Raw genomic sequence first — 20,261 nt, 5'->3', positions numbered from 1 at the left:
TAGGAAACAGAATAGTAATTGGGCAGAGTTTTTGCCCTGAGAATCTCCACTATTAGACCCTATCCCCGCCGAAGAAAGCCGAAGAGTGTTCACCGTTCACGGCTGTCTGCAATTTGGTCATTCCAGGTCTGGAACTTTGGACTGTTAGATAGGCAACGTAGTCCTGTTCGTTAAAAGTGAGAAAATGCGTGGTGTTTCATTTGAATGAGTATTTCGTAATATGAAAGCATTGCTTTTAATCGCGCCATTCCTCTTGACGTCATTGTATGTTCATTTCAGTTGGGAAAACCACTAAAGACAGTCTTTCTGAGGATGTAAAAAGTCATTATGAAAACATTCCAACCTGCTTGTGGCTGATGGTGAAAAATTGGGTCTGCCATGACAGTGAAAATTTCCTCAGTCTTCATATGAGAAAAGATGTTTGGTGACCTCCGTCGCATTTCTAGGGTAACGTTAAGAGCTCTACAATTTAAGATAATCTTGCTCACGTGTACACTACCTAACCTAGAATTCTGTATACAATGTAGAATTCCGTGGCGAAGCACGGGTACATCAGCTAGTGTCATATATCTCATTTCTATGCATTTAGAACAAAATGGATGAAGAATCAGGGCCGTCTATAGAAAATGTAGTCTTCACAACAAATGTCACAATATACTCTGCGCCCTGTCAGTAATACCTGACAATATGATATACAATCGCTTTTGCGAGATACGGAAGTATTTGCACTTCACTGAAAATCAGAACATTCCAGCAGACATCAATGATCGGCTTATACGTTTACATCCTATGATTGACCATTTCAAGCACATCTTTAGATGTTCTTCCCAGCCAGAAGAATTTTCATCAGGTAACAAGATGGTCCCTTTCAAAGGCCGATCAAAGCTGAAACAATGTATGAAGAGTAAACCCTAAAAATGGGGTTTCAAAATTTGGGTCTCAACCAGTTCCTCAGGATACATCCATAGCTTTGAGATCTATCAAGGAAAAGTGCAAAATGGTGAAGGTCATTCTGAATTTGGAGCTGTTGGTGATGATGTTCTTAGGCTGTGTGAAGACGTGAAGTTCAAAGGCGTTTGATAATCTGTTTACGTCGATTAATCTTCTCTAGAAACTTCTTAAAGATGGCATTTATACTTCCAGGACTATCAGAGCTAACAGGCTTTGTGGTGCTGATCTCAAGCTGCGGTCTGTGAAAACCTTGAAGAAGGAACCAAGAGGGTTGTACTCTGTTACGACTCAGTCCAACATCACAATAACCTGCTGGCATGATAATTCATTTTTACACATAGCATCTAAATTTGCTGGAGCAGAACCTGTAGGTGTTGCCAAGAGATGGTGTCGAAAACTGCGTGCAATCATTGAAATTCCACAACAATATTCCATCAGCATTTACAATTCCCACATGGGTGGCGTACATCTAATGGACTCGCTCGTAGGTCTTTATCGGCACACCATAAGGCACAAAAGGAAGTACTTCAGAGTATTCCATTATCTACTGAATGTGACCACTGTAAATTGTTGGATCCTCTGGAGAATGAACCCAGATTGTGAGAAGCTGGATCTGTTAGAATTCAAGTCCTCAGTAACTACTTCTCTCATTTACATGGGAAGCAATCATGAACCCAAGAAAGGAAGACCCGCTTCACAGATGCCACCAGCAACCAAAAATGGTTGAAAGTGAAGGCCACCTATAAGCTGGGAAAGGATAAAAGTGCCACCTTCACGGTTGTTCAAGGAAAACCAGGTATGTCTGCCTTAGCTGCAAATATGGCCTTTGTCCACAGTGTTTTGAGGAATTCCATAGCAGGAAATAACAGCCACTGCTTAATGCAAAATATAGTTTGGTAAAATGTCCACGTAAAACTGACATCCAGCGCAAAGTATCTCCGAAGAAAATTATTCCTCAGTTCAGTTGTGTTGTGGTGTGTGTGGACTCCCTTCATGCACATAGGCCTCATACGAGGTCCGTGGAATTTTCAAAGAAAATGAACTATTATTTCTTCATTAACATGATTGTATTTTGTAACCTTCCAATGAATAAAAAATCAAGACAATATTTTTTTTCACTTCAAACTGAAAATGCGTGCACGAGAGGGTTAAAAAATGTGTCGCTATTCAAGTCATCGTGGTAGTCGCCAATCTTGCTGCCAGATTTCCAGATTAGCACACAGTTCTCAATGAAACCATTTCTCCACCAGCTATGTACAACCAGTCTTTCTTTTCAACATGGGCGCTAATATACCGGATATTGAATTATCAGACCAGCCTTTGCTGGATATATGGGATGTATGTATATAGGTTTCATCCGTTTAAACTATAGGTAGAGTCCTGCACGGATGCGGATAGCGGCGGATTTATCAGCCGATATCCACAAAGTTAGTGTCTTGGCGGATACAAACTGTATGGCAGTGCGGGTAATTTTGCTGATAATTTCTAAATAATGATGTTTATTGATTTTCACTCAGCTATATTCTTGTTTATGCGTGTGGTTAAGCGACTTTTGACATTGGTATGGGAGAATAGTGATATATAAAGAGCCTTGAGACCATAAATCCGTAAATCTGACCTAAGCCTAACTGGCTTCCGCCAGGAATTAATGCAAGGAAGGAATAAAGGTCAATACATCTGTAGTTGTCGCAAGAGAATATCTCTCATAAATTTGTGACTGTAGGGTTCTGATGGCAGGTGTCATACCTGTTGTACTATGTTAACAGATCTATCCGTTTCAATACCTTCAATGTAATATACTGTACCAGCAGGTTAAATATTTAAATTATCCGCGGATAACCATTTTGCGGATGCGGATATTATTTTGTATATCTGCGCAGGGAACTATAGGCCTATCCTCCACCCGATACTTGGCAATTTTTTTTCAACTAAATCTTTTGTAGTTTATGTTCTGTTTTTCGCTCAGGATGTGCTTGTTAGTGTTAATTTTTTTTCAATGATATACTAATGATCAAAGGTTCGCTTGACAATAGTATTGGATCCTTTGAACTTAAAGACTTACTCTAACTTTGCAAGAATTTTTGAAACTGTATGTAAACATCTTTCAACTAAATAAGAATTGTTAACAATACGACGTACGGCACATTCGTCAAAGTCGTCCAGTCAAGAAACATTCTTTATGCACATTTTTTGTTTGCTTTGTTTTTTGTTTGGTGTTCAAACAGATTATCCATAGGTTTACCTAATTCTATCGCTGTTTGTTTTTCACTTATAATATGCGTCACAGAACTTTCTGACACTCCAACAGCTGCTGCCACTTTTTCCTGCACTTTCTTACAATCTATCACGAACTTTTCTTCCATTGCACTAGTCTGACTTTAGTACCTTACGATGCAGGCCACTTTTAAAGCCTTCCATACTGTCACAGATAGGCTTAACGTACACCACCACTAGCCACAGTTACTACACAAAGACAAATTAGAAAGCAGCGCATGACAGCTGAGTGTAAACTTATGCACTGAACTGTCCTTGTAGCAGGAGCTCTGTTAGGAGGGGATGCCCTACACTGGATCATCCGAAGTGCGCATGCACATCCAGACGTCTTCTTAGCTGGCCCGATCTCTACCATTTAAGTACTTGTCAGTTACAGTGCTCTGGCAGAATGCAGTATCAATAATTTAGCAGTGTTCCATGAAGATACCGTGTATACACGAATATTCCCACATTTTTTAAAAATTTGGGGTGCAGGTATTATTTGCATCAAGATCTGTATAGTGCTCCTGATTCACAGAAAACTTGAAGTTCTGTATTTTTTTGGCCCATACAATTGGCAACTTTTTTCCCCACCAAAACAGAAGCGATCTGCGTACATATCGAGTTATTTACGTGGCATCTGTTTAAGCAATATTGGGCGTGGTCAAGATTTGGATGGGTTGCCACGCGCTGTTGGTGCAGGATAAGAGAATAGAGGAGCAGAAAGGAACTAGCCACTCTACCGTATGTAAACTCCAGCTCAGGCACACCTCTGTGGAGGTTTGGACCAGCCTGGAAGATAGTACGATGAGGAAGAGTTCAGTTCATAATTGGGGGGAAAATAATGCTCATCTTGAATGGACAAGCAGCAACAACGGTGCATTTCGTGGACATAAAGCAGAACTTTCCAGAAATCAAAAACAGTATATGAAAATATGCAACTGAAGAAAGTACAGCTTGGATATGCAGTCATGAGTTAAATGTGTCTGTTGAAAGCTATAGCAAAAACAAGAAAGTTAAATATCAAGGGTTATAATAAGGCTAGTCGTGAACGGCTCTGAATGAAATACAGTAAAACCTCGTTAATTCAAAGTCATTGGGACGCAAAAATCGGACTTCGAATTGCGTGATTTCGAATTAACCGCCAACGAGTACTTCGGAAATGCCAACCCTTGTGGCGTCACAATACATTCTAAGACCCATTACTGCATGCAATTAAACTTGACTCACAGTTTAAAGCTCTCAAATGGCATGGAAAATAACTATATCCAAAATGCATCCAAGAAGGTTCATTCAGAGTATTCACATAATGCACTTGGAAAACTCACCGTCAAACATAACCTCACGCAATGAAATCAAAAGAAAGAAAACATGATTCAAAGACAAGGAGAGATCTACACTGGCTCCACTGTGCAAGTGCTTTATTCATTGGATTACTGTACTGTATGCATTTTGCCTTGTGCTTGCACAAAAGTTACCCGATGCCCTTAAAACATCGCGGCTTATCAAACATTACAACAACAGTACAGTGACTATACTCGTACGATTTCCCGCCAAGGCACTTCTAAGACCCATTAATGCATTCAATCACCTTGATTCTCAGTTTAAACTTTTCAAATTCCATAGAAAACACTATTTCAGAAATTTATCCAACAAGGTGCATTTACATTATTCAAATAATGCACTTTTATAAAACAATGGCAAACATAACATCACGCAATGAAAAGAAAAAACACGATTCAAAGACGAGGAAAAATGATGCTGGCTTCCCTGTGCAAATGCTTAATCTTTTGTATTACTGTACTGTCTGCATTTTTAGATGCCTTGTACTGGTCTGGCATAGAAATTCCCGATGCCCTTAAAACATCGTGGCTTTTCGAAATTTCCTATGACAAGGGGAAGGAAGTATCTCGCTTCCGTGTGCACTGCATAGCAACATATAACATTTCCCGGCTGGCAATTTTCTCCTTTAAGACCATAAGTCCGTTGGGCCTCAGCATTTTAAAAATTAACCAAACAAACTGTGCAGTTTCATTGGCATTGACAATATTGTTTGGTGCATACGAACTGATTACAGGCTATAAGACACGCTTTTTTCGCCAATTGTCTGCATCGCCAGTGTTCATGGATTCTAACCTCTCCGCATACTTCCCACGTGATATTGTGGCGTTCCTAATGCCGAATACAAAATAATTACGATTCCGCTCGAACATAGCAGATATGAAGCACACTGTAGAAACGCAGAAGTAGATGAAAGTGCGCAAAGTTACCCCTGCACATTCCGGAAGACTCATTCTTTCATGACGCGGAGAAATTTTGAATTTAAATTACTCTAATGTACTTTTTTTTCTTTCTAAATGTAAAGGCAGTTATGAATTAAAAGTCTGAATTTCGGTAACAGGACCGACATTGTTCTTCGAATTATGATTTATCCGTATTTAGAATTAAACAGTTTAAATAACATGCAAAACCGTCCCCCATGTTTCCGAGAACGAGAGCTGTTTTGAATTAGGCGAGATTTTGAATTAACCGATTTCGAATTATCAAGGTTCTACTGTAACTTCAATTTCCACAGGTAAACTAGCTTTGCAAAATGTCTCCCAGCCAATTATGAAAATATTGTGAATTTCCACAGTTATCTGTGTGCCACTGAAATTACAGTAGAAGTCAGCTACAGCGAAAATTCATAACGGCAAAAAATGTATTTGCTGTAACGGATTGTCGTTATATCGCATTTTTCATAAGTTGGGAGAACATCCCCCACTCCATACAAATTATGAGTGGTATGAAATTGCCATCAGTTTCTTCAAAACTTGAGTTTCCACAGATTTCCATACTACGGCTTACTCATTGGTTATTTTTCTAATTCCAAGACAAGACGAACATGTTCAATTTCATTCTGAAAAATTGGGAGTTATATCACTGCAGTGGCTTCTGTGGCAAAGGTTTCAGATTTTTAAATCTTATATGCATTAAGGAAAATATATTGCAAGTGCAAGTCCCGATTCAAGTCTTGTTATTCACGTCCAATTATAGTACATCTATATAACTACCTCACTTATAGAGCAGAGATGCCAACTTTCAAGAAAGGTAAATCGTAATGCAGCCGTTAGGGCACGGGGCGGGTGGGGGGCGGGGTCGTAGATTTTTTTTTTTTGTGATCTTACTAACTTACATATCATTTAAAGCTTGTAGTTGCTGTTTGGTAAACGTACACTAGTGACATGCTTTTTCTTTTGATATCATGAGCATCCTCTGCACTAACAGAGCACTTAACAGTTCAGAGTTCATATTAGAACAAAATTCAGTCTTGTTCTTCTTCATCATGCGCATCCGAAACACCGCGGCGACACACACTACAAAACACGTGTGAATGAGATTTTGAGAAACGCATTAAACAGGGCCATTCTTCCGAGTATACCTCCCTAATTTTTCAACTATATTTATTACTTGCATCACTAGCCACGGTAATGTAATTTCCTGCACAAGAAATCGCTTCATTATTTCAAACTTTTCGCATTTCATAACACACGATTAGCATATATCGTAGAAGAGCAATATATGTAAATTTGGCCACCCAAAATCGCAATAAATATTTCAACAGTCACGCATACAGTCTTCACAATTACCGAGCTCGATAGCTGCAGTCGCTTAAGTGCGGCCAGTATCCAGTATTCGGGAGATAGTAGGTTCGAACCCCACTGTCGGCAGCCCTGAAAATGGTTTTCCGTGGTTTCCCATTTTCACACCAGGCAAATGCTGGGGCTGTACCTTAATTAAGGCCACGGCCGCTTCCTTCCCACTCCTAGCCCTTACCCGTCCCATCGTCGCCATAAGACCTATCTGTGTCGGTGCGACGTAAAGCAACTAGCGAGTAGTCTTCACAATTAAACAGAGTTTGTCACTACTTTACCACCAAAACAAAGACAAAAGAACTCTCATACTTGCATGGAAGTCTGATCATGTGACGAACAAAGACAACAACTCCGCAAGATATACCACTTCACAGGTGCCTATATTTCCAGTACTGGAAGCACACACTGTGTTCGGCGCATGAAAACTCGAAATATTCTTAAACGAGGGACAGGAAAGGGGTATAAATTATTACTGAGAAATCCAAAAATAATATTCTGAGAATTCAAGATCCTTGTGTATGAAGTGTTCAAAAGGATACACTTAGATTTCAAAATCAACAAAAAAATCGTAATTTGTGATGCGTCATTCGTAAAGGCGTAATTATATTGGGTAATTCGTAATTATTACGATTGAATCGTAATAGTTGGCATCTCTCATAGAGTCACGAATTTTCACTATTACTGCTTAGTACGACCACATTTTTCCTAGTCCTGAAAATATCCTTAATCGTCGCCGTAAGACCTATCTGTCGGTGCGACGTAAAACAACTAGCAAAAAAAAAAAAAACACAACCAGTTCTTAGCCATCCCGTGTGAAAGAAACGTGATATTTACAACATAGATCAGAGGCCTCTTCACATGAGACAGGTCGGGGAAAGTTACACGAAAACGGGAAATGGCCTTGAATTACTGAACTTTGGGTAAATTACACCTTCAGGAAGCAAGCTGTTAGCCTCAGGAAAGTTAAGTTTTGCTGTCCAGTTTTCATTGATAATGCTGAATAAGCCAGGAAGCCTGTTTGTACTTTTATTTTGCATACCATTCAGAAATGAGAAATTTGTTCTGTGTTAAGTGATATAGTGAAAGGTAGCAGATATTTATAGTGTGATATCCTACCTATGGATTAGGAACATAATTGTGTGAAGCTGACCAGTGAAGTGAATATTTGTGTTGTGATAGCCCAGTTATGGATACCGAAAATGTTGTGAAATCTCTTACCAGACAAAATTAAAATCCAGGAATGGACAGGCATTGTGTCATGTGCATATGCTGAAACGTGCACCTTTCAGTTTCGACTCAATTTGATTGAGGTATAGTCACATTCGAGATGACGGTCAGTCATTCTGTCACACATCATTGCCAAGTTTAACCTCCAAATAATTCATGACCAGAAAATATTTAATAACCCATCATCATCATCATCATTTCCCAACTCCAGTTCCCTGGGTATTGTGTACAAGCGCTCGCCATGTCCTTCTCTCTTCATACATCTTCTGTTCCAGTACATCTTCCCATTTGTGTCCTCTCTCCTCTACATCTGATCTTACAGTCTCTATCCAGCATTTTCTTGGTCTTCCCTGCAGTCTTCTTCCTATGAGATTAAGGTCAAAAAAATTTCTGGCAGGTCTTTTCCTGTTCATTCTCATTATGTGCCCATAACACTGAAGTCTACATTTCTTTGACACTGGTAATAGGAACCTCAAATACCAGCTACTTTCCTATTCACTTCATTTCTGATCTTGTCCTTTCTGGTAGTTTGGTACATGGTTCTAATGAACCTCATTTCAGTTGCTTGGATTCTACTAAAGTCTTTGTTTAGTAGGGTACATGTCTCTAAACCGTACGCGAGGACTGGTACGAAGCAAGTGTGGTACATGACTGTTTTTGCTTTTTGTGGTATTTTGCAGTCCCAGGAAAGATTTCCGACCTGACTGTAGAAGTTTGATGCTTTCTTTGTCCTGAGTATTTCCTGCCTAAACGTGTTGTCTTTCGAGATTGTGCTTCCGAGGTACTTGAAGTGGGAAGCTGATTCGATTTTTACTCCTTCCAGAAATATTTGAGCTTGTTCCTTCCCTGTTGATGGTCATTACCACTGTCTTTGTTTTGCTTATCTTCAGTCCAAAATTTTTGAATGTATTGTTCCATTCGTTAAGTTTCTTCTGAACTTCAGCTTCTGTCTCTCCTCATATAAGCACATCAGCATATACCAGGGCGTTTGTCACTGTCCATTTTCTTGACAGATTTTATGACCTTGTCCATTACTATTACGAACAGGAGTGGTGACAGGGCACTTCCTTCTTAGACACCTCTCTTGGTTTCAAACCATTTTGATCATCCACTGCCTATCTGGACACAGCTGTAGCACTTCTGGAATAGCATCCTGACTTTGTCAATTAAGTACTTTGGCCCTTTAGGTCTTCCCGACATTCTCATATCTTGCTTCGAGGAACACCACCATATGCTTTTTCAATGTCCACAAGTGCAATCACAAGATTTCTTCCATATTCCCAGTACTTTTCAGTCAGAATTTTTAGTGCAAAAATAAGATCCACAGTTTCCACCCTTCTTGAACGCGAGTTGTTCTTCCTCAAGCAAAGGTTCCACTATCTTCCAGAGTCTCATTTCTATGATCTTTTCCAGCAGCTTCAGTATGTGTGACAACAGCGTGATTCCTCTGTAATTTCCACATTTCCATCGGTTGCCCTTTTGAAACAGTGGGATGATGAATCATTTATTCCAATCTTCTGGGATTTTCTTTTCCAAATCACTGATAACACACTATACAGCCAATTGAAGCCTGGTATTCCAGCTGCTTTTATCAAGTCTGAGCTGAGATCATCAAAGCCTGGAGACTTCCCATTTCACATGCTCCTTAGTGCTGTTTCTACCTCAAGCCATGCTAATGGGTATTTGTTGTTTTTGGCTTCATCTACACTACAGTCATTGGTGGTGGTGGTGGTGGTGTTGCCCACATCTCCATTTAACAGCATGATGAAGTACTACTTCATTTCATCCCTGATCCCTTCCTCTGTTCGCATTAAGCTAACAATTTGTTCCCAGTGCCAGGATGTTTATATTAATTTCTTTTACTGTTTACTAATTTGCAGTTTCCTACTTTCCTGACAGTCTTTGTCTATCCTTGTAGTAAAGTCATGCCAGCACTTTTCTTCCTGAATCAGTCTTTTTACAGCCAGTTTCATTTTCCAGTATTCCTGTGCTAGATGTTCAATTTCCAATTCATTTTGTCCATCATCTGTTTTCTGTTTTCCAAGGTCTAATTTTCTTTTCAGTATATTTCTATCTTTTACTGCTGTCTTCACTCCGTCATTTCACCAAGGTGTTTCCTTCTCTTTTGGTGTGGCACTTGTTTTAATGCAAATTTCCATGGCTTCTTTTACAAGGGTTTCTTTGAATAAGGACCATTCTTCTATTCCCCCTTTCTCAGTTTTGGGTAATTTGGCTGTTATCCTCGCTTCATAGTTTCCTTTCTTCTCCATCTCCTTCAACAGCCATGTCTTAATCTTTGGCATTTTCTTTTGTTTCATTTTGAACACATGGAGATCCATACTGACTTGCTTTACTATCAGTGATGATGAAGTCAATCACAGCCTTGAGCTTTCCATGCCAGCTGTATCTTTTTATTTTATAGCTCTCTCTCTCCTCTGATACCATGTGTTCTGTATGGTAAAGTTGTTTCGCACACAGAAATCAATCTCAGCTCAGGCATGATAAAGGCAGCTGGAATACCAGGCTTCAATTAGCTGTATAGTGTGTTATCAGTGATTTGGAAAAGAAAATCCCAGAAGATTGGAATAAATGATTCATCATCCCACTGTTTCAAAAGGGCAACCGACGGTAATGTGGAAATTACAGAGGCAACGATGTTTTCACAGCCTAGCCTTTCTTTACCAACTTGGGCATTCAGATCACCCATAATGATTGTATTCTCCTCTGTTATTTGTTCCTCAAGTTCGATAAGGAATACTCTCTCTTCTGTGGTACATCCTGTCTGCGGTGCATATACTTGAAGAAGAGTATGATGAGCATTACCAACACTTAGTCTCATCTGGCTGATTCTATTGCTCACATATTTGAGATCTATGTGTGTGTGTGTGTGTGTGTGTGTGTGTGTGTGTGTATCTTTACGAAGGAGGAAGCCAACTCCATTTTTGGATTCATTGTTGTTCCCAATCCAGTAGAGCACATATCCATTTCTCAAGGACTTCTTCCCATATCCTTTCCATTTTGTCTCACTCAACCCCAATATCTTGAGCTTACACCTCTCCATAAGATCCACAAGTTCTTCATATTTGTTGGTGAGAGCGAGGATTTTGAGTGTACCAATTTTCAGCCGCTCCTTCTTGGGATGGTTTTGTGTCTTCCAGTATCTCTGATGAGCATCAGGCTTTTGGCCATCATAAATTTGGACAGTACGAGAAGAACTGTCATGTCCGGTATTTAATTTATTCTTCCATCTTAGGCTTGTTTTAGGTTTGAAAGCAGTATATTCATACTCAACTGTTGACTTGCTAGGCCTAACACACGAGAGGATTTTCTTTCGGGGTTTACTCCCTTAGCCTTTGTAATTCCCTCTTCTCCACAAGGCATGGTGTCCTCTTCTAATTATCCCCAGGGAGGATGGGTTGTCTCATCCGCCATCTCTGCCATTCCGAAGGTCTCCTTCTCTGCCAAAGATGCCGTTAAGGTATTCACCCGAAAAACCCACGTTATATCCTGTGGGGCTGGGTCCCTGTTTAAACTTACCCATCCTTTCACACCGGCCTACTGATGTGGAGGATGCCCACCCCCGCAGCGTGGATGCGCCAGGCAAGAATTATTAAGAGATAAGAATTTCATATTGTTCCATATTGAAGTGAGTTCAATATTAAGTTAAAAGAAAGTATATAATGGTTTATTAATAACTATTAAGTTTACATTAGTATTTAATTAAAATTGGTAATGGTTTCAACCAGTATTCAAGGTCATCATCAGCCAATTAAGTTTAAAACAATGCATAGAAAAATAAATTGCAAAGTTTAAATAATTCTGTTTGGTTTCTGCTAGTGAAGCACTAAAATCCAATAAAATCTTTAAGGAGCACTGTGCGTTGAAATACAGCCAAAAAACACAAATAAGATGCACAGGTAAAAATTTAGATGATTGTCAGATGCAGTATGGAAGGCGTTAAAAGTAGCCTGCAACGTAAGATGCAAAAGAGTGAGACTCTGGCAGCAATCTCGGACGTTATAGACGTTATGGGAAGGGATGCAACGGAAGAAAAGTTTGTGATAGATTGCAAGCAAGTGCAGCAAAGAGTAGCAGCAGGTAATGGATTGTCAGAAAGTTCTCTGGCACGGATTAAGAGCGAAAAACAAAAAGCGATAGAATTAGGAAAACCTATGGACAGTCTGTTTGAAACACCAAACAAAAAAAGAATGCTCACAAAGAATGTTACTGGACTGGATGGACGACTTTGACGAAGCTGCCACACGTATTGTTAACAAATTTTATTTAGTTGAAAAATGTTTACCTACTATTTCAAAAATTTGTGCAAAGTTAGAGAAAGATTTAAAGTTCAAAGGATCCAATACTAGTCTGAAGCGGATGCTTCGATCATTAGGATATCGTTGGAAAAAACTAACACTAACAAGCGCATCCTAATGGAAAACATGACAAAATACAAAAGATTTGTCGCTCAGTATCGGGCGGAGGATAGGCCTATAGTGTACACGGATGAAACCTACATACATACATACCATGTATCCAGCATATGTAGACCCTTTATGGTGTTTCCTTTTATGAATTATATTTTGTTTCTGTACCTGAAAACCATTATATCGTTCATTATATATAAACTCACATTTCTTATTTAGAAGAGAGCAAGAGAGCTAGGAACTAACGATCATAGTCTAACCCTGCTTTCTCTCCTTGTGGCAAAAGTAATAATAATAATAATAATAATAATAATAATAATAATAATAATAATAATTATTATTATTATTATTATTATATAATATTATTATAATTATTATTTCATTTCAACTTCTTTGGGGTACACTGAATTAATCATTTCTCTGTGTGTTCTCTTAGCGCCCAGTATTTCTTCATTGTTTCTGATCATTTCTTGTCTTCCGAGATAATAGATTGGCTTTTAATGCCGATTTGTCTTGAAATCTTATATTTTCATCTTTAGTTATTACTTTAGCTGTTCGATCGAATAGTGAATTTTCTGTAATTTTTAATTCTACTAGGTCTTTTTCAGTTTATTTAAACCAGCACGGTTTGTTTTGAGGTTATGGAAGACGTCTAAGATTTGTATGGTTAATCTATTAGAGTTCATTCTGAGATGACTAACAAATTACCTTCCTTTTTCGCATAGTATCTCAGAGTTTTTCAATTTTCTTGTAGTGCATTTCATTCTTGATGTATCTTCTCTTTTTCTTATTATCAACTTATTTTACATGATGTGGCTCAGGTTATGAAGCCTGCTGTTATACCAAAACATTCTATACTATACATCTACAGCGTCGTATAATTTTACATCTAATTATAATTTTAAAACGCTACGCAAATTGATACACAAAAAAGATGTTGACAGCTACTATAACACGAGGTTAAATTATGTTCTAATTCCTTAAATCTATCATCTGTGAACACTTCTAAATAAATTCATTTCGGCTAGGTATGTCTGTAATTTACAGTTGGGAGGGAATTCCACTAACTGAAAATCTGTGGAGCGTTACATGTCAGTTATAAAAAATATTTTGGGTTAACTGTACATCGCCACAACACCGAGCGAGAAGGTGAACTCTGCGTTCTCGCTCCCACGGCTCTGCTTTCTCGCTCGCACACTTCCCCTCACTGGCTGTCTTCCTAGCTGGCCCAATCCCTAGGGTTCTCACTGTAACAGAAGGAACAGTTGTAACAGCTGTAACAATTTACAAACCTGCCAACTTTACAACACCAAAAATCAGGAGATTTTGATGTGAAAATCACGAAGAATCAGGAGATACAATTGGTCAAAACTGCTTATTCTACATGTCTTGCACACCACATACATTATCCTAGCAAGCTCCATGGCATCATGTCATCAAGTCCACATGTAAATTAACACATATTTCCAAGGAAACTGAGTGCAATCTAAATCCACAAATACTTTTACTTTCATATGTATTTTTATTCAGCGATACCTAAATATACAACACCAGAAAATTTACAAGAACATGCATGATACGATAGGCCTACCTTTCTTCCATCTTACCGATTTACAAAAGCTTCTCCATCAGTAGAAAATTGCTGTTGATTAAAAGAAGCTGCAATGGCAGATTTTGCCTGTCTGAGAAACCCTCTGTCAAAGGTATGTTGAAAGCAGTAGCCCTGTAGCCTTGATTTTACTGTCAACAACCTCTCCAAGTTTTCATCACCAACAGATGACCTGAACTGGGTTTGTGTTTTAGTCGCCTGACTAAATATCTTCTCACATTCAGCATTACTGTGAGGGATTGTTAAAATACCAAGAATAAAACGAACTAATTTATCATATTTTAGGCTCCCATCACCACTTGGTAATTTACCCCCCCCCCCCCCACACTATCGACCACTGCACATCAATTCTTTCTTCCATTAAGATCTCATCCGAAATGCACACAACCAGGACTGTAAGTTATCCATGGCTTCGTGCTCTTTACGTGCATCTGCATTCAGTAACACTGGCAACCTACAGTAAATTGAAAATGTCAAGGATCCACCTTTTCAATACAATGACAATGTATTGTGTTAAATCATATGTCATTTGTACAAGATCGATAGAGTTTGTGATTTTTAACATTTGCGATAAATGTGAAATATGTCGAAAGTTTGTCAGTGTATGTGCCTTCATCTTATATGACCCGTACGAGTGGTTTTTAGCGATTTCGAATTAGCGATAAAATGCGAAATTGATTCAAAATGCAAAATTATACAATTTATGTGAAATAGATGCGAAACTCTGTTTTATACGAAATAAAAATATATCTTTTTAAAAACGATGCATTTTTCTTCAAAATAAGATATATGTTGTTATTTCAGGAGAAATAATTATTACGGCGCCCATTGCGATCGTAAAGCGGTAACATGCTTTGACGGACACTTCCGTCCTGCTACATGGAACATTTATAAGTTCATTATTGCAATTAGCTGGTCGGAGAGATTTATTCTCTTTGTTTTGCAGCCTACCCGATTGATGTCAGATGATACCTGAAGCTATTTTCTCTCTGTAAATAGTAACTCTGAGCTGAAATACGGAAAATAAGAAGCACCTCATTTTGCCGCTCGTTGTAAACAATCATGGCGGCATCCAAGCGCGGCATGGATGAGTTTATTCGTGAATGGTTTGAAAATAGTGATGTTGAAAGTGGAAATGATTCTCTGGAGAGTGAAAATACTTCTTCAACTGACAGTGATGAAAGTGATTCCGATTTCAGTTCTGAGATGATAGTGCCAATGGAAACTAAGTGACAAAACCAGAATGCAACAAGAACGAGTGAGAAGTCTAGTTTTTTTTTTTTGCTAGTTGCTTTACGTCGCACCAACACAGATAGGTCTTACGACGACGGGATAGAAAAGGCCTAGGAATAGGAAGGAAGTGGCCATGGCCTTAGTGTGAAAATAGGAAACCGCGGAAAACTATCTTCAGGGCTACCGACAGTGGGGTTCGAACCCACTATCTCCCAGATGCGAGCTCACAGCTGCGCGCTCCTAACCGCACGGCCAACTCACCCGTGGAGAAGTATAGTAAAATGATACTTGGAATTATTATCTTGTTGACAATAAGCCTCTTTCTGTAACATGTAAACCAGTTTTTGAAATTCACTCTATAGTGGGGAGGGGGTTGGGTAATAATCCGAAAAAATGACGTAGGGAATGAATTTCTAACCCCACAGTTCTGGGATCACGTTGCTAAGGAAACCAATGCCTATGCCTCTACATTTCTTGCTAATTTATCTGCTTCCCTTGAAACCAGTAATACTTACGAACAAAAACATTGGTTTCCTGAGACGAGCCAAAAGCTCACTTTGCTTTGTGTATTCTTATGTAGCCTATGTGATTAATCAAATTTATGTTAAAGTGACGAAAAAATAAATTGTATGTAAGGGAATATTTCCTTGCACAAGTAGGCCAAAGGGTTAAATCATTCAATGTGTGGAATTTCTTTCACTGGCTAAAGAGCACTGCAAGGAACAATCTATCAAACAGCAAATACACTTTCAAGCACCACGTTCATTCTCTTTGTGTGCTGACCCTTGATCATAGTCGGTTATTCTTGACATTGGTGTTGAGTAATAGTTCTGTTTAAAAGTACAGTAGTAATTTATTTTATTGTCTGGTAGCCATGGGTGACGATCAAACAGCATGCCGAAAGTCACAAATCGGGACATCTTTATGTAAGCGATACAGATGGCCTATATTGATGTGCCAACTCTGCAATCAAAGACTTGAAGAAAAAAAATGTTTTGCAGTCCTTCCTTTGCCTTGGCAGCACTTCTGTCCATTTGGGCCTCTACGAACAGTATCGATGTAGAGTTGTTTTTAGCAACTACAACATAATTGTAACTGATAAGCGGTCTCAAATGGACACCTTTTAAGCAATTAGCATGTTGTACTTTAATCATCATTGGAATTCCTCTTCCTTGTAGGTGTGTTGTACTGTGATAAATACGTTCAGAATAGTATTTTTCACTTTGAAATTGTGTTTGTAAATTTGAAAATAAGCATATTCCTGTGTGTGCGTTAATACTTCTTGCAGTCTTATGTTGATGTTTGTCTTATTTTCCATAGTGAATTCAAAACTGCATGACGAGCAATGTGTGATTAAACAGTATGATTTTACTCCCAACTGTTGTGTGTGCAGTTTAGCAAATTATGCCTATTTTTAACCAATTTGCTACAAAACGCTAAATTTGAGAAGTTTAGATGCTACAAAATGCTAAATTTGAAAATCAAAATGCTAAATCTCTGATTTTTAAATGCTATAAACCACGACCTCTAAAGATCAGTAATAGTTTCGACACTCATTACGAGTCATCAGCCAGTGAATCAATTGAGCAAATCACAACTAATCAAAAAACAATGTGAAACACAAGAAAAGCACCTACACTGACAAATGTTCGAAGAAACAGATTCCACTGGTTCAGTAGTCTATCCAAACATCTGCCCAAAATAAAACCACCTAGTACATACATGCTTCAGAATTTTCTTTGCCTCTTTATTATGCAAGTTCTGAAATTTCTGAAGCCATTCTTTTCCTTTGATGCTCTTCTCTAAGAAATAAAATATACCAACAAGGATCTCATCCACTTTAAGTGGTAATCTTCCAGCACCTTTCTCAGCTGCTAGATTAATTAGATGGCAAATGCAACCTACGATGGCAATACATGGGTTGACTTCCTTCAGAACTGTTGAAACCCCATTTTTGTGTCCTATCATACCAAGAACAATTTCAGAGCAGAAAGCCGCACAGTTTTCAGTTGTTATGTTATGAGAATTCAGGTGTGACAACATCAGGTTACCTATGTTTTGCCCTGTTGAGTCCCCAAGGTACTTAACTTCAGATGATGCATTTTTGCCATGTTATTTACAATGCATGCCGTTTTCGTGCAACTTCTGATGTGGAAAATAAAGTACCAGCATGATCAGCCGCACTTAAGAGCACACTGTGTTCTACCAAAAAGGGAGTAAACAGACACTCTGCCTTCCTTACGTCACTGCCAACATTTCCAGGCTTGGCAAAAAAAAAGTGTTGATTTTGTTATCTTCCTTTGATTTATGTTATAGACAAAGTTTCCACCTTTTCAATGCAAATTTATTTATATAAAAATTTAATCTACAGTACCGGTTTTGACCTTTTTACATACGGTCATCCTCAGCTGTACACTGTTACCTTCACATAAGTCAAGTTTTATTGATTTGCCTTGTCCATTATAAAAGTCACGATATAGAGTATGTCTTACGTTCTAATTGGGCATAAAATGATATAAATGTTTAAAATGATAATGTACCTGTATGTTTAATAATAATTCATCTACACGATTTTTAGGCCTAAAAAGATTCACCCACAGTTATTTTATATTGTATATATAGTAGATTTCAACTTTAAGTATGCCCAATTAGAACATAAGACATACTCTATATCATGACTTTTATAATGGACAGGGCAAATCAATAAAACTTGACTTATGTGAAGGTAACAGTGTACAGCTGAGGATGACCGTATGTAAAAAGGTCGAAACCGGTACTGTAGATTAAATTTTTATATAAATAAATTTGTACTGAAAAGGTGGAAACTTTCTTGTCTATAACATACGATAACTGTCAATATGGAAAATGAAACTGATAAATCAAGATTCCTTTGATTTAGTGTAACTTAACACGTTGAGTACCTGCTTCTGAGCGGGACACTTGAATGCCTGGACCGGCCATTTTCATGCCCGACCCTCTTAACGTGCAGCACTTATCACAATTTACAATTACTCCTAAACTATAAATGTTAGAAAAATGATACTTTGTGCTTACCTCTAGTAAATATTTAAGGTGTGATATCTGGTGTGACAGGTTTCATAATACGTCTAATTTTATACAACCTATCTGTATTTTCGGCATAACGATTACTGTCATCGAAGTGAAGAAATGAAAGAATATGAAGGAAGCGTATTCGCAACATTGTTTTAGAAAATATCGTAGTACGAATAACAGGGTCTTCGGTCCAGTACATTTTTATATCAGGATTTTGGACTAATCGGTTTCCACGATTGCATGATCGAATTCTTTATGAAAGGCCGGGGCGCCGCACTTATCACTTGACTCGCGTATAGATTGGTCTGCTCACACAAATACTGATAAAATTCGTCATTCATGAAAATACTCACGTAACTCAAAATATCCTGCTTATTTTCTATTTTAACGTTTATACCTGAATTCTCTGTAAATGGTGGAACTTGTGGACAATAACTAGGATGATATGTATCAGGCACTTCACTTTTCTCTATAGGCCTATCGGATTCGGGAATCGCAATTTCCTCGTCACTCTCACTTTCAATATCTGAATCTATTTCAGGAATAAGTTCATCACCAGAATAATCATTGTGAACAATATCTATTTAATCCTCCGTAAGAAACTTTGTATTATAAGCCATTATGCTACACTCGGTAAGGACGACACGCACTGCATTGGAATCTCAAGTACCGACTTGACGCGCGAGGAAGTTATGAGATTTTTCAGCTAAAACTGCTGAGATAAACATGAGCCCACTCAACGCGAAGGTTATCTCAACAAGGTCAACCAACTTCCTGCTACAACCAGTAACGCTGACTAAGGTGTAAGAATGCATAGATGACGAATATAAACAGCATTGCTTCGCGCGGAACATTAAACGTCTTACGCCGTCCACGGCCCGCAGCATAGGAGCAAGCTTGAACGTCTTACGCCATCCACGGTCCGCAATGAGTTAAGTGTTTATCGCACTTCACACGATTACTTAAATCGTTTCTTCCACCATATGCAATATTACACTCAAATACCGTGCAAAAAGCAAATTTTTCTCCACGGAAAATAGCAGTTGCATATGTTCGTTTACAAGGAGAGTCTTACAGAGAGCAATAACACAAAAACTGAATATATCCCAAAAATCTGTTAGCAGAATCAAAAAACAGCGCGGTAAAGGGCAAGAATACCAATGGTATCGTAGTGGGAAATGTGGACGTAAACAAAAACTTATAGGTGTGAGAAAACTTTAAAATCTTGTCCTGCAAAACAGGAAATCAACTAATAACGAACTCTCCCTCAAGATGCACGAGTATGGAGTGAATGTGTCACCAAAAACAGAGCGAAGAACACTCGGTAGAGAAGGATTTTGAACTTGTCGGCCTCGAAAAAAAGCTATGATCATTCCTTCAATGGCTGTGGAGCGCCTTAAGTGGGCGGTAGAGGCCTCAAACACTGCACCCCATTTGACTAGCAAAAGGTAAATCCTTTTATTTACTTAGTTCATTTAGAAGGATTAATTACTAGAGTAAAATGTCACGTATTGCAAATTTGTGGAAGTTCATTTTATTGTTATGTATGGAACTGTTTCTCCCTCTCTTTAAACACCCAACCAGTGTGATGGTTTGGGGAATGTCAATGTGGTGCCCTAGAGATATTTATATTGTAGAGGGAACTACGAATCAGTATCAGTACCTTAAGGTACTGAAAGAAGTACTTCTACCAAAAGCAAATGGCTTGTTTCCAAGTGGGGAATTTGTCATGATGCAGGATGGAGCTCCCTGTCACACAGCAAAGCCAGTGTTTAATTATTTGGCTGAGGAGGAGGTCAGTGTTCTCCCCTAGCCGGGGAACTTACCAAATCTTAACCCTACTGAAAATCTCTGGGCTATAATTAAAATGAA

General features: G+C 38.5%; 1 protein-coding gene across 1 annotated transcript in view; it reads right to left on the bottom strand.

Annotated features, from left to right (window-relative positions):
• The window catches only part of LOC136858069 (calcyclin-binding protein), an 85,580-nt gene that overhangs the window by 28,180 nt on the left and 37,139 nt on the right, over window positions 1-20,261 (bottom strand). The window lies entirely within an intron of this gene.

This window comes from Anabrus simplex, chromosome 1 (assembly GCF_040414725.1).
Source record: "Anabrus simplex isolate iqAnaSimp1 chromosome 1, ASM4041472v1, whole genome shotgun sequence".
Classification (NCBI taxonomy): domain Eukaryota; kingdom Metazoa; phylum Arthropoda; class Insecta; order Orthoptera; family Tettigoniidae; genus Anabrus; species Anabrus simplex.
The sequence above is the reverse complement of the archived record's forward strand: the minus strand, read 5'-3'. Positions and strand labels throughout refer to the sequence as shown.